The sequence below is a fragment of the Bos taurus genome, chromosome 7, assembly GCF_002263795.3.
Source record: "Bos taurus isolate L1 Dominette 01449 registration number 42190680 breed Hereford chromosome 7, ARS-UCD2.0, whole genome shotgun sequence".
Classification (NCBI taxonomy): Eukaryota; Metazoa; Chordata; class Mammalia; order Artiodactyla; family Bovidae; genus Bos; species Bos taurus.
Genome location: NC_037334.1, coordinates 42339737 through 42355408, shown reverse-complemented (window position 1 = coordinate 42355408; position 15672 = coordinate 42339737). Strand labels below are relative to the sequence as shown.

The window sequence follows — 15672 nt, the reverse complement described above, 5'->3', positions numbered from 1 at the left end:
GGATGATTAGAATGCTAAAGTATGAAACACAGGTTAAGTCTGTAACACAATGTGAGTGTTAAATGAAGTCATCTAATGACGCTCCCACTCCACTTTTGGACACAGTAGGCCATGCAGAAATCAGTGATGAAAGATGATGCTAATGTCAACACTAATATTGTTAATGATTCTAATATAACTGAAGTTCACTGAGAACTTGTAATCTTAAATATTTTCTCCCCTGATACATCTCTATTAACTCCCCTTTCATTGCTAAAAAATTTCAGTTTATCCAACCATTCTTTTCTCAATGAAGCTCCAGAAGCAGGACCACCAGGAGCATCAAAACAGACAGTGTTTAGCTCGCCTGTGGATTGCGGTTCAGGGTGCAGACCTAGGGGAGGGAACGAGGGCAGAAGGTGCACAGACCTTGTACAGATAAGAGGTACTTGTGTGCCAGCTTTGTATAGTTCAGGAGGCCAAAAGGGTTGCAGATCTGATGCAGGACAAGAGGATACTCAGTATAAGGCCTTTTACAGAGTGAGGAGGGCAGTAAAGTTGGTGATCTGGTGCAGAACAGGGGGGCAAGAATATGATGTTCAGACATCGTACTGGGCTGAAGGGCACTCAAGGAGCAGACAGTGCAGGACAGGACATTTGGGATGCAAACCTGGTGCAGAGCATGAGGATGTTCATCTTGCACAGTGTAAGAGAATATTCGGGGTGCATAGCATGTGCAGGGCAAGATGGCATTCAAGTTGCAAACCCCAGTACAATGCAGTATGGCAGGTGGTGTGCAGATATGGTGATAGGAGAAGGCCACTCGGGGTGCAGATCGTGTACAGGGGAGGAAGACACAGGGTACATGGTGTAAGACAGGAGGTCAGCAACATGCTACCTGGTCCCTCTCATAACACCAAAGCAGGGTTAAAGCATTTAATGTTTCATACAGAGAAATGATTTTTATAAGAAATCACAAAACCAAAAGCTATAGATTTCCTAAATAGCAACTGTCTAATTGAAACATGCATTAAATAATTATTTTTCCTTTAGTTGATGCCATTTATTCCCTGAAAACAGTGTCAAAATTATTATGTATTCTATGTATATGTATAGTTAACGAATGAATGAATGGAGTGAAATGGTTTGGAACATATATAGCAATATGAAGCAGTTGGGTACCACACACAAAGCTACAGCCTTAAAACCCAATATACTGATCTTGTATTTTAGTTTAATCAGGAAACTAGTAAATTTCATGCATGCATGCTAAGTTGCTTCAGTCATGTCTGATTCTTTGTGACCCTATGGACTGCAGCTCACCAGGCTCTTCTGTCCATGGGATTCTCCAGGCAAGAATACTCAAGTGGATTGTGATGCCCTCCTCCAGGGGATCTTCCTGACCTGGGAATCAAACCTGCATTTTATTCAGCTTAAATTCAGGCTTAAATTCAGCTTAAATTCAGGCTTAAATTCAGCTCCTATATTGACAGATGGTTTCTTTACCACTAGCACCACCTGGGAAACCCTCTCTACAGACCAGCTGCTGCTAAGTCTCTTCAGTCGTGTCCGACTCTGTTCGACCCCATAGATGGGAAGCCCACCAGGCTCCCCTGTCCCTGGGATTCTCCAGGAAAGAACACTGGAGTGGGTTGCCATTTCCTTCTCCAATGCATGAAAGTGAAAAGTGAAAGGGAAGTCACTCAGTCGTGTCCGACTCTTAGCGACCCCATGGACTGCAGCCCACCAGGCTCCGCCGTCCATGGGGTTTTCCAGGCAAGAGTACTGGAGTGGGGTGCCATTGCTTTCTCCGCTACAGACCAGCAGGTTTGCTCAATAACTGCTCTCCCTGAATATTTCCATTTTTAATATCCTGGTTGAATTGCTTAAGTCATGCTTGACGTAGTTGTCCTAAAATCATTAAATTAAGAATAGAGTTCAGTTATAGTTTATGGAAAGGTTAGGAGCTCCATAACTGACTAGGGTCTGATCAATATCAGAGTTGCTACACACCAGGTTAGAGAAATTTTCAGAGAAAAAATATCACATAGTAACTAAGACACATGGAAGTGTGAAGCAAAGTATATTGTAATGTACTTGGTTAAAAAAAATCTGGGATTTCATGAAATTGAAAGTCAGAATTACATAAGAGATTAATAACTGTAACCAGACATATTTGCTCCTTTTTTGTTTGTACCTTTAAAGTGTTCTGAAGAGATGTTAAAAAAACACATTCCATCAAAAAGACAAACACAGCATTTAAAACACATACGTTTTGTTTCACTTCATCTTCTCTACCAGAGAGTAACTGATACACAAAAGCTGAATGAAGCGGCTTTTACCATTCCAAGGCCAGGCAATCAGGCTTAAATTCAGAAGACAGAGTGCAAAAGTTACATCATCAGTTTCTTCACATGAGGGAATTGAGATAAATTACTGTTGTTTAGTCCTTTGCATTGTTGAATAAGCATAAAAACTAACAAGACTGGCAAGCCAAAAGGAATTTTCAATGGGGGTTGAACATGTTTGCCATTTAGGTGCTACAGCTATTAAAAAGCAAATCTTTTTCATAAGATATTGCAGGGCTTTTTTTTTTTTTTTTTTTTTAAGCTCAGCAGTATGTTTTCCAGTTTCAAATCACATTTTCTTACTTGATATTTGTTTAGAATGCTCTCTCACTCTCTCTTTGTAAAAATAATTCTGATTTTCAGAAAGGCAGTATCAGGCAGAAGAACATACACATCTGAGACAGAACTTGACCCAGAATTGATTTAAAATGTTTGAGATTACAAATCCCTAAAAGAAAGTAAGTTGTTACTATCAAAGTGAGGTTATCTGTTTTCATAGATTAAGAATAATAGATTTGGTGTGATGTGTTGAAACACAGGCTGTGACCTGGTCAATATCAAGGGCAGTATTTATTGTCCCCTTGTGATTACCCACTCCTATCTAAGGTTGCATACTATGTATCCCAGAAACACCTTCAATTTGTGGATCTAGGTTAAAGCTTCACAAGAACAGGAATCTCATTCAAATTACAAAAATAAGAGTGAAGTTGGGAGCATTATTTCTTTGAGCTTTTCCTGATGTGATAGTTTCACAGACATTTCCAAGGTCTTATGATCTAGTCTTACCTTGAGTATACAATGGAGGCTTATTGCTATTGTTCAGTTGCTAAGTTTTGTGACCCAATGAGCTGTAGCATGCCAGGCTGCCCTGTCTTCCCCTGTTTCCCAGAGTCTGCTCAAATTCATGTCCACTGAGTCGATGATGCTATCTAACTATTTCTTCCTCTGCCACCCCTTTCTCCATTTGCCTTCAATCTTTAACAGCATCAGGACCTTTTCCAATGAGTTGGCTCTTTGCATCAGGTAGTCAAGGAACTGGAGCTTCAGCTTCAGCATCAGTCCTTCCAATGAATATTCAGGGTAGATCTCCCTTAGGGTTGACTGGTTTGATCTCCTTGCTCTTTAAGTGACTCACAAGTCTCCTCCAATACCACAGTTTGAAAGCGTTAATTCTTCGCTGTTAAGCCTTCTTAATGGTCCAATTCACATCCATGCATGACTACTGGAAAAACCATAGCTTTGACTAGACAGACCTTTTTCAGTAAAGTGATATCTCTGCCTTTTAATATGCCAACTAGGTTTGTCATAGCTTTTCTTCCGAGGAGCGATTGTCTTCTACTTTTAGGACTGCTGCCATTGTCTACAGTGATTTTGGAGCCAAAGAAAATAATATCTGCCACTGTTTTCACTTTTTCCCCATCTATTTGCCATGAAGAGATGGGACCAGATGCCATAATATTAGTTTTTTGAATGTTGGGTTTCAAACCAGCTTTTTCACTCTCCTCTTTCATCCTCATTAAGAGGCTTTTTAGTTCCTCTTTGATTTCTGCCATTAGGATGGCATCATCTGCATATTTGAGATTATTAATATTTCACCCAGCAATCTTGATTTCAGCTTGTGATTCATCCAACCCAGGATTTTGCATGATGTACTCTGAATCTAAGTTAAATAAACAGGGTGACAATATACAGCCTTGGCGTACTCCATTCCCAAATTTGAACCAGCCCACTTTTCCACGTCCACTTCTAATTGTTATTTCTTGACCTGAATAGAGGTTTCTCAGGAAGCAGGTAAAGTGATCTGGTGCTCCCATCTCTTTAAAAATTTTCTGCAGCTTTTTTTTTTTTAATTTATTTTTTTAATGAAGGATAATTGCTTTACAGAATTTTGTTGTTTTCTGTCAAACCTCAACACGAATCAGCCATAGGTATACTTATATCCTCTCCCTTTTGAACCTCACTCCCATCTCCTGCCCCATCCCACCACCTTAGATTGATACAGAGCCCCTGTTTGAGTTTCCTGAGCCATACAGCAAATTTCCGTTGGCTATCTATTTTACACATGGTAATAAAAGTTTCCATGTTACTCTTTCCATAGATCTCACCCTCTCCCCATGTCCACAAGTCTATTATCTATGCCTGTTTCTCCATTGCTGCCCTGTAAACAAATTCTTCAGTACCATTTTTCTAGATTCTGTATATATGCATTAGAATACAACAATTATCTTTCTCTTTCTGACTTACTTAACTGTCTATAATAGGTTTAGTTTCATCCAACTCATCAGAACCAACTCAAATGTGTTCTGTTTTATGGCTGAGTAATACTCCATTGTGTATATGTACCACAGCTTATTTATCCATTCATCTGTTGATGGACATCTAGCTCGCTTCCATGTTCTTTTTTCAAAAAAATTTATTTATTTTAATTGGAGGCTAATTACTTTACAATATTGTGCTTTTTTTTTGCCATACATTGACATGAATCAGCCATGGGTGTACATGTTTCCCCATCCTGAATCCCCCTCCCACCTCCCTCCCCATCCCATCCCTCAGGGTCATTCCAGTGCACCAGCCCCTAGCACCCTGTCTCATGCATCAAACCTTGACTGCCGATCTGTTTCACATATGATAATATACGTGTTTCAATGCCATTCTCTCAAATCATCCCCCCCTCGCCTTCTCCCACAGAGTCTGAAGGACTGTTCTTTACATCAGTGTCTCTTTTGCTGTCTTGCATACAGGGTCATTGTTACCATCTTTCTAAATTCCATATATATGTGTTAGTATACTGTATTGGTGTTTTTCTTTCTGACTTACTTCACGCTGTATAATATTCCACCTCATTAGAACTGTTTAAAATGCATCCTTTTAATGGCTGAGTAATATTCCATTGTGTATATGTACCACAGCTTTCTTATCCATTTGTTGACCAATGGACATCTAGGTTGCTTCCATGTCCTGGCTATTGTAAACAGTGTGCAGCTTGTTTTGATCCATGCAATCACATATAAATAATATCATATATTTGCCTTTCTCTTTCTTATGTATTTCACTTAGTATTGTAATATAATCTCTAGGTTCATCCATGTTGCTGCAAATGGCAGTATTTCATTCTTTTTATGGCTGAGTAGTATTCTATTGTATATAGATATAAATAAGGCTTCCCTTCAGTGGTAAAGAATCCGCCTGCAATGAGGGAGACCTGTGTTTGATCCCTGGGTTGGGAAGATCCCCAGGAGGAAGGCATGGTAACCCACTTCAGTATTCTTTTCTGGAGAATCCCCATGGACAGAGAAGCCTGGCTGGCTGCAGTCCATGGGGCCACAAAGAGTGGAACATGACTGAGTGACTAAGCATGGCACAGCACATAGATATATAGATATAGATGTGTATATGCATATATGTATATAAATATAAATAAATAAATACACACACACACACACACACACACACAGTGGTTTAGTCACTAATTCATGACTGACTCTTGTGACCCCATGGACTGTAATCTGCCAGACTCCTCAGTCCAAGGGATTTTCCAGGCAAGAATATTGGAGTTAGATGCTGTTTCCTTCTCTAAGGGATCTTTTTGGCCCAGGAATTGAACCCACATCTCCTTCAGTGCAGGCAGTACCCTGCATTTTAGGTAGATTCTTTACCACTGAGCCACCAGGGAAGCCCCATATAGATGGATATATAACAATTATCTTTATATAATTCATATGTTGATGGACATTTAAGTTTCTTCTATGTCTTGGCTATGTTAATAGTGCTGCTTATGAACATTGGGGTGCATGTATCTTTTCCAATTAGTTTTCATCTTTTCAGATGTATGCTCAGGAGTGAGATTGCTGGATCACATATAACTCTGCGCTTGCACTTATTGCTTAGTTGCTCAGCCATGTCTGACTCTGTGACTCTAATGGAGTATAGCTCACCAAGCTCCTCTGTCCACGCAATTTTCCTGGCAAGAATACTGATGTGAATTGCCATCGTCTTCCAAGGGATCTTCCTGACCCAGGGATTGAATCCTCATCTCCACACCTCTTGCATTACAGGTGGATTCTTTACTGTTGAGCCACCAGGAAAGCCCTCATATATAACTCTATTTTTAATTTACTAAGGAACCTTCCAAATTCCTTGTGGATGGTGACTGCAGCCATGAAATAAGAAGACGATTGTTTCTTGGCAGGAAAGCAATGACAAACCTAGCTAGTATGTTGAAAAGCAAAGACATTATCCTGCCGACAAAGGTTCGTTTAGTCAAGGCTGTGGTCTTCCCAGTGGTCACATATGGTTGTGAGAGTTGGACCATAAAGAAGGCAGAACACCAAAGAATTGATGCTTTTGAACTGTGGTGCTGGAGAAGACTCCTAAAAGTCCCTTGGACAGCAAGGAGGTCAAACCAGTCAATCTTGAGGGAAATCAACCCTGAATATTCACTAGAAAGACTGATGCAGAAGCTGAAGCTCCAGTATCTTGGTCATCTGATGCAAACAGATGACTCATTGGAAAAGTCCCTGATGCTGGGAAAGATTGAGAGCAGAAGGAGAAGGAGTCAGAGGATGAGATGGCTGGATGGCAATCACTGATGCAATGAACATGAACTTGGGCAAATTCTGAGAGATGGTGAGGGACAGGGAGGCCTGGCATGCTGCTGTCCATGGGGTCGAAGAAACTTCAACACGACTGGGCAACTGAACAACAACAACAAGGAACCTCCAGACTTTCCTCCATATGGCAGCACCATTGTACATTTCCACCAACAGTGTATGGAGGTTCTTTTTTCTCCACACCCTCTCCAGAATTTATCATTTGTAGACTTTTTCATGGTTGCCATTCTGTCTGATTTGAGGTTATGCCTCACTGGAGTTTTGATAGGTGTTTCTTTAATAAGTAGTGATGCTTAGCATATTTTTTTTTTTTCCTGGAGAATTCTTTTATTTATTTATTATTTTTTACTCTATAATATTGTGTTGGTTTTGCCATACATCAACATGAATCCACCACAAGTGTACATGTGTTTCCAATCCTGAACCCCCCTCCCACCTCCCTCCCCATACCATCCCTCTGGGTCATCTCAGTGCACCAGCCCCAAGCATCCCGTGTCATGCATCGAACCTGGACTGGTGATTCATTTCTTATATGATATTAAACATGTTTCAATGCCATTCTCCCAAATCATCCCACCCTCTCCCTCTCCCACAAAGTCCAAAAGGCTGTTCTATACATCAGTGTCTCTTTTGCTGTCTCGCATACCGGGTTATCATTACCATCTTTCTAAATTCCATATATATACGTTAGTATACTGTATTGGTGTTTTTCTTTCTGGCTTACTTCACTCTGTATAATAGGCTCCAGTTTCATCCACCTCATTAGAACTGATTCAAATGTATTCTTTTTAATGGCTGAGTAATACTCCATTGTGTATATGTACCACAGCTTTCTTATCCATTCATCTGCTGATGGACATCTAGGTTGCTTCCACGTCCTGGCTATTATAAACTGTGCTGTGATGAACATTGGGGTACAACACGTGTCTCTTTCAATTCTTGTTTCCTCAGTGTGTATGCCCAGCAGTGGGATTGCTGGGTCATAAGGCAGTTCTGTTTCCAGTTTTTAAAGGAATTTCCACACTGTTCTCCATAGTGGCTGTACTAGTTTGCATTCCCACCAAGAGTGTAAGAGGGTTCCCTTTTCTCCACACCCTCTCCAGCATTTATTGCTTGTAGACTTTTGGATCGCAGTCATTCTGATTGGTGTGAAATGGTACCTCATTGTGGTTTTGATTTGCATTTCTCTGATAATGAGTGATGTTGAGCATCTTTTCATGTGTTTGTTAGCCATCTGTATGTCTTCTTTGGAGAAATGTCTATTTAGTTCTTTGCTCCCCTTTTTTTTGATTGGGTCATTCATTATTCTGGAATTGAGCTGTAGGAGTTGCTTGTATATTTTTGAGATTAGTTGTTTGTCAGTTGCTTCATTTGCTATTATTTTCTCCCATTTGGAAGGCTGTCTTTTCACCTTGCTTATAGTTTCTTTTGTTGTACAGAAGCTTTTAATTTTAATTAGGTCCCATTTGTTTATTTTTGCTTTTATTTCCAATATTCTGGGAGGTGGGTCATAGAGGATCCTGCTGTGATGTATGTCAGAGAGTGTTTTGCCTATGTTCTCCTCTAAGCGTTTTATATTTTCTGGTCTTACATTTAGATCTTTAATCCATTCTGAGTTTATTTTTGTGTATGGTGTTAGAAAGTGTTCTAGTTTCATTCTTTTACAAGTGGTTGACCAGTTTTCCCAGCACCATTTGTTAAAGAGATTATCTTTTCTCCATTGTATATTCTTGCCTCCTTTGTCAAAGATAAGGTGTCCATAGGTGCATGGTTTTATCTCTGGTCTTTCTATTTTGTTCCATTGATCTATATTTCTGTCTTTGTGCCAGTACCATACTGTCTTGATAACTGTGGCTTTGTAGTAGAGCCTGAAGTCAGGTAGGTTGATTCCTCCAGTTCCATTCTTCTTTCTCAAGATTGCTTTGACTATTCGAGGTTTTTTGTATTTCCATACAAATTGTGAAAGTATTTGTTCTAGCTCTGTGAAAAATACCGTTGGTAGCTTGATAGGGATTGCATTGAATCTATAGATTGCTTTGGGTAGTATACTCATTTTCACTATATTGATTCTTCCAATCCATGAACATGGTATATTTCTCCATCTATTAGTGTCCTCTGTGATTTCTTTCACCAGTGTTTTATAGTTTTCTATATATAGGTCTTTAGTTTCTTTAGGTAGATATATTCTTAAGTATTTTATTCTTTTCGTTGCAATAGTGAATGGAATTGTTTCTTTAATTTCTCTTTCTATTTTCTCATTATTAGTGTATAGGAATGCAAGGGACTTCTGTGTGTTGATTTTATATCCTGCAACTTTACTATATTCATTGATTAGCCCTAGTAATTTTCTGGTGGAGTCTTTAGGGTTTTCTATATAGAATATCATGTCATCTACAAACAGTGAGAGTTTTACTTCTTCTTTTCCAATTTGGATTCCTTTTATTTCTTTTTCTGCTCTGATTGCTGTGGCCAAAACTCCCAAAACTATGTTGAATACTAGTGGTGAGAGTGGGCACCCTTGTTTTGTTCCTGACTTTAGGGGAAATGCTTTCAGTTTTTCACCATTGAGGATAATGTTTGCTGTGGGTTTGTCATATATAGCTTTTATTATGTTGAGGTATGTTCCTTCTATTCCTGCTTTCTGGAGAGTTTTTATGATAAATGGATGTTGAATTTTGTCAAAGGCTTTCTCTGCATCTATTGAGATAATCATATGGTTTTTATTTTTCAATTTGTTAATGTGGTGTATTACATTGATTGATTTGCAGATATTGAAGAATCCTTGCATCCCTGGGATAAAGCCCACTTGGTCATGGTGTATGATCTTTTTAATGTGTTGTTGGATTCTGATTGCTAGAATTTTGTTAAGGATTTTTGCATCTATGTTCATCAGTGATATTGGCCTGTAGTTTTCTTTTTTTTGTGGCATCTTTGTCAGGTTTTGGTATTAGGGTGATGGTGGCCTCATAGAATGAGTTTGGAAGTTTACCTTCCTCTGCAATTTTCTGGAAGAGTTTGAGTAGGATAGGTGTTAGCTCTTCTCTAAATTTTTGGTAGAATTCAGCTGTGAAGCCGTCTGGACGTGGGCTTTTGTTTGCTGGAAGATTTCTTATTACTTTTTCAATTTTCGTGCTTGTGATGGGTCTGTTAAGATTTTCTATTTCTTCCTGGTTCAGTTTTGGAAAGTTATACTTTTCTAAGAATTTGTCCATTTCTTCCACGTTGTTCATTTTATTGGCATATAATTGCTGATAGTAGTCTCTTATGATCCTTTGTATTTCTGTGTTGTCTGTTGTGATCTCTCCATTTTCATTTCTAATTTTATTGATTTGATTTTTCTCCCTTTGTTTCTTGATGAATCTGGCTAATGGTTTGTCAATTTTATTTATCCTTTCAAAGAACCAGCTTTTGGCTTTGTTGATTTTTGCTATGGTCTTTTGTTTCTTTTGCATTTATTTTTACCCTTATTTTTAAGATTTCTTTCCTTCTACTAACCCTGGGGTTCTTCATTTCTTCCTTTTCTAGTTGCTTTAGGTGTAGAGTTAGGTTATTTATTTGACTTTTTTTTTGCTTCTTGAGGTATGCCTGTATTGCTATGAACTTTCCCCTTAGGACTGCTTTTACTGTGTCCCACAGGTTTTGGGTTGTTCGTTTTCATTTTCATTCATTTCTATGCAGATTTGATTTCTTTTTTGATTTCTTCTGTGATTTGTTGGTTATTCAGCAGCGTGTTGTTCAGGCTCCATATGTTGGAATTTTTAATAGTTTTTCTCCTATAATTGAGATCTAATCTTACTGCATTATGGTCAGAAAAGATGCTTGGAATGATTTCATTTTTTAAAAATTTACTAAGGCTAGATTTATGGCCCAGGATGTGATCTATCCTGAAGAAGGTTCTGTTTGCGCTTGAGAAAAAGGTGAAATTCATTGTTTTGGGGTGAAATGTCCTATAGATATCAATTAGGTCTAACTGGTCTATTGTATCATTTAAAGTTTGTGTTTCTTTGTTAATTTTCTGTTTAGTTGATCTATCCATAGGTGTGAGTGGGGTATTAAAGTCTCCCACTATTATTGTGTTATTGTTTATTTTCCCTTTCATACTTGTTAGCATTTGTCTTACATATTGCGGTGCTCCTATGTTGGGTGCATATATATTTATAATTGTTATATCTTCTTCTTGGATTGATCCTTTGCTCATTATGTAGTGTCCTTCTTTGACTCTTTTCACAGCCTTTGTTTTAAAGTCTATTTTATCTGATATGGGTATTGCTACTCCTGCTTTCTTTTGGACTCTATTTGCATGGAATATTTTTTTCCAGCCTTTCACTTTCAGTCCGTATGTGTTCCTTGTTTTGAGGTGGGTCTCTTGTAGACAACATATATAGGGGTCTTGTTTTTGTATCCATTCAGCCAGTCTTTGTCTTTTGGTTGGGGCATTCAACCCATTTACGTTTAAGGTAATTATTGATAAGTATGATCCTGTTGCCATTTACTTAATTGTTTTAGGTTTGAGTTTATACACCCTTTTTGTGTTTCCTGTCTAGAGAAGATCCTTTAGCATTTGTTGGAGAGCTGGTTTGGTGGTGCTGAATTCTCTCAGCTTTTGCTTGTCTGAAAAGCTTTTGATTTCTCCTTCATATTTGAATGAGATCCTTGCGGGGTATAGTAATCTGGGCTCTAGGTTATCTTCTTTCATCACTTTAAGTATGTCTTGCCATTCCCTCCTGGCCTGAAGAGTTGCTATTGAAGGATCAGCTGTTACCCTTATGGGAATCCCCTTGTGTGTTATTTGTTTTTCCCTTGCTGCTTTTAATATTTGTTCTGTGTGTTTGATCTTTGTTAATTTGATTAATATGTGTCTTGGGGTGTTTCGCCTTGGGTTTATCCTGTTTGGGACTCTCTGGGTTTCTTGGACTTGGGTGATTATTTCCTTCCCCATTTTAGGGAAGTTTTCAACTATTATCTCCTTAATTATTTTCTCATGGTCTTTCTTTTTGTCTTCTTCTTCTGGGACTCCTATGATTAGAATGTTGGAGCATTTAATATTGTCCTGGAGGTCTCTGAGATTGTCCTCATTTCTTTTAATTCGTTTTTCTTTTTTCCTCTCTGATTCATTTATTTCTACCATTCTATCTTCTACTTCAGTAATCCTATCTTCTACCTCCATTATTCTACTATTTGTTGCCTCCAGAGTGTTTTTGATCTCATTTATTGCATTATTCATTATATATTGACTCTTTTTTATTTCTTCTAGGTCCTTGTTAAACCTTTCTTGCATCTTCTCAATCTTTGTCTCCAGGCTATTTATCTGTGATTCCATTTTTATTTCAAGATTTTGGATCATTTTCACTATCATTATTCAGAATTCTTTATCAGGTAGATTCCCTATCTTTTCCTCTTTTGTTTGGTTTGGTGGGCATTTATCCTGTTCCTTTACCTGGTGGGTATTCCTCTGTCTCTTCATCTTGTTTATATTGCTAGTTTGTGGTGTCCTTTCTGTATTCTGGCAGTTTGTGGAGTTCTCTTTAAAAAATATGGAACGCTTCATGAATTTGCATGTCATCCTTGCGCAGGGGCCATGCTAATCTTTGTATCATTCCAATTTTAGTGTATGTGCTGCCGAAGTGAGCACCTCACTGTAGCTTTGATTTGCATTTCTCTAATAACTTTGATTTCCTAAAGGAAATCAACTCTGAATATTCATTGGAAGGACTGATGCTGAAGCTGAAGCTCCAAAACTTTGGCCAACTGATGAGAAGAGCCAACTCATTGGAAAAGGTCCTGATGCTGGGAAAGATTGAAGGCAGAAGGAGAACGGGATGACAAAGGGTGAGATCACTGACTCAATGGACATGAGTTTGAGCAAGCTCTGGGAGATGGTGAAGGACAGGGGAGCCTGGCATTGTGCAGTGCATGGAATTTCAAAGAGTTGGACATGACTGAGCACTGAACAACAACAAAAATAACTAGTGATGTTGGACATCTTTTCTTGTGCTTATTGTCCATCTGTATGTCCTTTTTATAAGTGTTATATAAAAGATTCAAGAAAAACACTTTTGCTTTTCCTAATAAACATAGAAAATAGGGGAATTGACAAAATATAGTCAAGAATACAATATTGTAAAGTAATTAACCTCCAATTAAAATAAATAAATTTATAGTTAAAAAAATAAAAAAAAAAATAAAATGGACCTCAAACTGAAAAAAAAAAAAAAAGAATTAATAAAATGTGCAAGAACCAGAAAAAGTCAAAACCAATAATGACCCTTTTGATCCTATAATTTTGTTTTCTGTTTGTTTTATCCCATCATCAGATGATGCTGAAAGCTTCATTTGATTGGGCTAATGAAAGTGGCCACAATTAACTGTATAAAGAGAAACAGGAGAGTGACATCACTTCTGTTTTGACTGTGCTCGTTAGGGGGGTGGATGATGGTTCTGTATTAATATATACCTTCAGGGACCTTGAAGTAAAATGTAGGTAAGAGTGCTAAAAAAAAAGACAACTGATGTCTTTCTTGCACACTTCTGGTTTTCCTTTTATGTCTTTAAAAAAAAATCTCCTTTTATTATTAAACTAGAAATCTTGAACAATTTTAACATTAATCTAAAATCTTACCATCATGAATAAAATCTTATCTATGACATAGATATTATTTTATGTATGGCCTTAGCCTTTTCATATTACAAAAAAATTTATTGTATATATGTGTTCTTACTGTTTCTTCAAGAATATTTTGTGAGGTATTGATGACTCTCTTGTCTTTCAATGATAAAGATCCTATAATTCATAGTCTAGTTGATATGTTAAAGACAACACCAGTAACTGGTTTTGTAGTTGAGACTAAAATTTCTGTGGTCTTCTTTCCATCTTCATTTGGATCACTCTTTGATAGATTACTGATTGTACTCTTTCTTTTTTTTTTGTAACTCATTTGGAATCTGTGTTGTTTTAATGTTCATTGCATTTTAGATAATCGGTTTTAAGTTAAATGTCAATGTGTTAATTATAGAAAAATATTTTAAAAGACAAACTATTATAAAGAAAATTTTATTTATTTATTTTTTTAAAATTTTATTTTATTTTTAAACTTTACATAATTGTATTAGTTTTGCCAAATATCAAAAGTCAGTCATAATATAGTCTCCCAGATAAGTTATACCTTAATAGTTATAACTTGGCTTCTGAATAAAGACATGTAGAGAGTTTATACCATGTACCAGGCAGTTGTTTAAGAACTAAGACCCAAGAAAGAAGCAGCTATACCCTGATGGAGTTACAGTCAAATTCTTCTGAATCTTTTTCTATACATATGTTCTCAAATTATGTTATTTTCCAATGGCATCCTTTCTGTATACTGTCCTTTGTCCACATGGAGACTTTTGTATGTAAGATCCACACTTGGGGGTGGAGACTCCTGTGTCCTCCAAGGTTTTAGCCTGTATATAGCTTGTCTTAACCCTTTTGTCACCTGGTTTCTGTTAAGGATCTGAGAGTGCAAGCCCTGGGAGGCACTGGACAATGGGAGGAAGAAGGAAACTGTGACTTTTTCTTGCTTCTGGTGAGGGTCTCTGGTAGCTCAAGGAGCTGTAGGCAACTGACAGCCACATGGGAACTGTGGGATCCAGCACACCGAAGGCAGTTTCTATAGCACTGGCAAGATAAAGGCCTCTGGGTTGCAGTGAGGTAGGTCCCACTAGCAGCCCCAGAATGTAATGTCTCCGTCAGTTCGGTTCAGTGCAGGCAGGTGGAGCCCCTGTGTTTGACAAGGACTCCTCGTCCTTGGGTGATGACACTCCCTTTGCTGCTTCTCCAGTCTCCATTCTCCCCTTTGCTGTCTCTTAAACCGTGTCCTATATTATCCCTTCAGCTTGAAATGTGTCAAGAGTTTGTAAATCAAATTAATTATGCCTCAATTACAATACTTTTAAACTGAGTATTTCCATTACATTCAAATTTCTAAATTATAATTTGTGTTGAAATAAAAGTGATCCATAGAAAGTACTCTCTGAATGAAGATTTTCTGAGACAATTTAAGGAGGGTGTAAACTATTTGAAATTTCTTATACATAAAATTTCTCATATTTTGAATTTATTTTTGAAAAGCTTCAAAGTGTGCTGACATCAAGTTTCACCTGAACTAGCATTAAAGTATATATGTTTTTTAATTTTAGTCAATTTGATAAACACATCACTGTTTAACTCATCTTTCTTGATTATTAGTGTGTTTATATGACTTTTCATGTTTATCCATGTAAACAATGCTTATTTGAAATATGTATCTTCTTCATAGGCTTTTTTATGTTGAAAGATTTTGTATTTTATATTGAAAGATTTTTTTAAAATGTGTTAATATATTGTTAATATGTGTTAATATATTGAAAACAGTCATTTGTGAATAGTATGGATTGTATATTTATTTCAATTTTGAATTTATACTTTGACTCAGAATTTTAAAAAGTAATTTAGTTTAACATGTAAACTTTATTTCTTTTTGCACTTATGTGTTTAGAAAGTCCTTACACATTTTGATAGACTAAAAATATTAACTTTTACATATCTCTAAGATTAATGGTTTAGTTGCTAAGTTGTGTCCAACTCTTGCAACCCCATAGCCTGTAGTCCACCAGGCTCCTCTGTCCTTGGGATTCTCCAGGCAAAAATACTGGTGTGGTTGCCATTTCTTTCTCCAGGGTTTTAAGAGTGAGTTTAAGAGCATTTTTGTATGCCTAAC

At 37.4% G+C, this 15672-nt stretch overlaps 1 non-coding gene across 1 annotated transcript; it reads right to left on the bottom strand.

Annotated features, from left to right (window-relative positions):
- Positions 1–12465: 12465 nt before the first annotated feature.
- On the bottom strand, positions 12466–12569 carry LOC112447667 (U6 spliceosomal RNA). The gene has a single exon (XR_003035846.1). It is a non-coding gene; the product is annotated as a U6 spliceosomal RNA (small nuclear RNA).
- Between the last annotated feature and the right edge of the window lie 3103 nt (positions 12570–15672).